We start from the raw sequence: 3983 nt of genomic DNA, 5'->3' as shown, positions 1-3983 counted from the left end.
GAAGGGAATCTATCAGGAGGAGAGTGATGCCACAAACTGTTCCCTGGGAAGACATCGCTACACACACATACACGCGCGGCTATTAACAGGTGGTTATCGAGTTGGCATTAACCACTGGTGGGCTTCCAGTATCGAGGAAAATGTGGAAATATCTAATCGTTACTGAAAATAATCTGCCAGTTCCTCTGGGAATTTTCAAAATATATTCATGTGAAAGAGTTTAATTGAATGTTTTCTATCCATGTAACACTGTGACCAAATATGTTTCAATCAAGTGCTATTAACAGGTGGTTATCGAGTTGGTATTAACCACTGGTGGGCTTCCAGTATCGAGGAAAATGTGGAAATATCTAATCGTTACTGAAAATAATCTGCCAGTTCCTCTGGGAATTTTCAAAATATATTCATGTGAAAGAGTTTAATTGAATGTTTTCTATCCATGTAACACTGTGACCAAATATGTTTCAATCAAGTGCTATTAACAGGTGGTTATCGAGTTGGCATTAACCACTGGTGGGCTTCCAGTATCGAGAAAAATGTGGAAATATCTAATCGTTACTGAAAATAATCTGCCAGTTCCTTTGGGAATTTTCAAAATATATTCATGTGAAAGAGTTTAATTGAATGTTTTCTATCCATGTAACACTGTGACCAAATATGTTTCAATCAAGTGCTATTAACAGGTGGTTATCGAGTTGGCATTAACCACTGGTGGGCTTCCAGTATCGAGGAAAATGTGGAAATATCTAATTGTTACTGAAAATAATCTTCCAGTTCCTTTGGGAATTTTCAAAATATATTCATGTGAAAGAGTTTAATTGAATGTTTTCTATCCATGTAACACTGTGACCAAATACATTTGGTTTTGTGGTTTTTCAATCAATCGCAATTAACAGGATAGCTTCAGATAATTATTCTTCCCCATCAGTAGGATATTTCCGTATCCAATATTGTATGCGCCCGCAATCGATTATTGCTCAGTCGCCGAAAGTTCCGAGCTCAGAGAGTTCATTCCCCTCTAGTTTGCCTTCCAAATTGCCATCGTAAACCACACCATCTCTCGATTCAATCACACACAAAAAGCATACTTAAGCGATATTCTGGTGGTGAGACACATTCATTTTTCGTGAGGACATCGACAAGACAACATCGACAAGACAACATCGTTGCCTAACGTGCTGGAGGAGGTGGACGGCGAAGGATCGACACATACACGCGCAGAACTCTTTCCGTTAGGATGCCATTCAGCATCGAGAAAGTTCCGGAAAGATCTAATCATTGCTGGAAAATAATCTGCCAGTTCCTTTGGGAATTTTCAAAATATATTCATGTGAAAGAGTTTAATTGAATGTTTTCTATCCATGTAACACTGTGACCAAATATATTTCAATCAAGTGCTATTAACAGGTAGTTATCGAGTTGGCATTAACCACTGGTGGGCTTCCAGTATCGAGGAAAATGTGGAAATATCTAATCGTTACTGAAAATAATCTGCCAGTTCCTTTGGGAATTTTCAAAATATATTCATGTGAAAGAGTTTAATTGAATGTTTTCTATCCATGTTACACTGTGACCAAATATGTTTCAATCAAGTGCTATTAACAGGTGGTTATCGAGTTGGCATTAACCACTGGTGGGCTTCCAGTATCGAGGAAAATGTGGAAATAACTAATCGTTACTGAAAATAATCTGCCAGTTCCTGTGGGAATTTTCAAAATATATTCATGTGAAAGAGTTTAATTGAATGTTTTCTATCCATGTAACACTGTGACCAAATATGTTTCAATCAAGTGCTATTAACAGGTGGTTATCGAGTTGGTATTAACCACTGGTGGGCTTCCAGTATCGAGGAAAATGTGGAAATAACTAATCGTTACTGAAAATAATCTGCCAGTTCCTCTGGGAATTTTCAAAATATATTCATGTGAAAGAGTTTAATTGAATGTTTTCTATCCATGTAACACTGTGACCAAATATGTTTCAATCAAGTGCTATTAACAGGTGGTTATCGAGTTGGCATTAACCACTGGTGGGCTTCCAGTATCAAGGAAAATGTGGAAATATCTAATCGTTACTGAAAATAATCTGCCAGTTCCTTTGGGAATTTTCAATATATATTCATGTGAAAGAGTTTAATTGAATGTTTTCTATCCATGTAACACTGTGACCAAATATGTTTCAATCAAGTGCTATTAACAGGTGGTTATCGAGTTGGTATTAACCACTGGTGGGCTTTCAGTATCGAGGAAAATGTGGAAATATCTAATCGTTACTGAAAATAATCTGCCAGTTCCTTTGGGAATTTTCAAAATATATTCATGTGAAAGAATTTAATTGAATGTTTTCTATCCATGTAACACTGTGACCAAATATGTTTCAATCAAGTGCTATTAACAGGTGGTTATCGAGTTGGCATTAACCACTGGTGGGCTTCCAGTATCGAGGAAAATGTGGAAATATCTAATCGTTACTGAAAATAATCTGCCAGTTCCTTTGGGAATTTTCAAAATATATTCATGTAAAAGAGTTTATTAGAATGTTTTCTTTCCATGTAACACTGTGATCAAATACATTTGGTTTTGTAGTTTTTCAATCAATCGCAATTAACAATATAGCTTCAGAAGATTATTCTTCCCCATCAGTAGGATATTTCCGTATCCAATATTGTATGCGCCCGCAATCGATTATTGCTCAGTCGCCGAAAGTTCCGAGCTCAGAGAGTTCATTCCCCTCTAGTTTGCCTTCCAAATTGCCATCGTATACCACTTCTTCTTCTTCTTCTTCTTCAGTGGCACTAACGTTCCTAGAGGAACTTCGCCGTCTCAACGTAGTATTACTTGCGTCATTTTTTTTTATTTGTACTTAGTTGAGATTTCTATGCCAAATAACACGCCTTGAATGCATTCTGAGTGGCAAGCTCTAGAATACGCGTGATCACAGTGCAAGTCGGAGGAAATTTCTTTGACGAAAAATTCCCCCGACCAGAACGGGAATCGAACCCGAACACCCGGCATGTTAGTTATGACGCTAACCACTCGGCTAAGGGAGCACATCGTAAACCACACCTTCTCTCGATTCAATCACACACAAAAAGCATACTTAAGCGATATTCTGGTGGTGAGACACATTCATTTTTCGTGAGGACATCGACAAGACAACATCGTTGCCTAACGTGCTGGAGGAGGTGGACGGCGAAGGATCGGCACATACACGCGCAGAACTCTTTCCGTTAGGATGCCATTCAGCATCGAGAAAGTTCCGGAAAGATCTAATCATTGCTGGAAAATAATCTGCCAGTTCCTTTGGGAATTTTCAAAATATATTCATGTGAAAGAGTTTAATTGAATGTTTTCTATCAATGTTACACTGTGACCAAATATGTTTCAATCAAGTGCTATTAACAGGTGGTTATCGAGTTGGTATTAACCACTGGTGGGCTTCCAGTATCGAGGAAAATGTGGAAATATCTAATCGTTACTGAAAATAATCTGCTAGTTCCTCTGGGAATTTTCAAAATATATTCATGTGAAAGAGTTTAATTGAATGTTTTCTATCCATGTAACACTGTGACCAAATATGTTTCAATCAAGTGCTATTAACAGGTGGTTATCGAGTTGGCATTAACCACTGGTGGGCTTCCAGTATCGAGGAAAATGTGGAAATATCTAATCGTTACTGAAAATAATCTGTCAATTCCTTTGGGAATTTTCAAAATATATTCATGTTAAAGAGTTTATTTGAATGTTTTCTTTCCATGTAACACGGTGATCAAATACATTTGGTTTTGTGGTTTTTCAATCAATCGCAATTAACAGGATAGGTTCTGAAGATTATTCTTCCCCATCAGTAGCATATTTCCGTATCCAATATTGGATGCATAAAACCTTGTGCCTCCAACGTAACGCTCTCGTTTTCGAAGTCGCCCAAATATCCATTCTATCAGAATGAATTCAGATTCAACTTCAAACAAATGATCTCTAAAT

This window comes from Toxorhynchites rutilus, chromosome 1 (assembly GCF_029784135.1).
Source record: "Toxorhynchites rutilus septentrionalis strain SRP chromosome 1, ASM2978413v1, whole genome shotgun sequence".
Classification (NCBI taxonomy): Eukaryota; Metazoa; Arthropoda; class Insecta; order Diptera; family Culicidae; genus Toxorhynchites; species Toxorhynchites rutilus.
Note: the sequence above shows the minus strand (reverse complement) of the source record.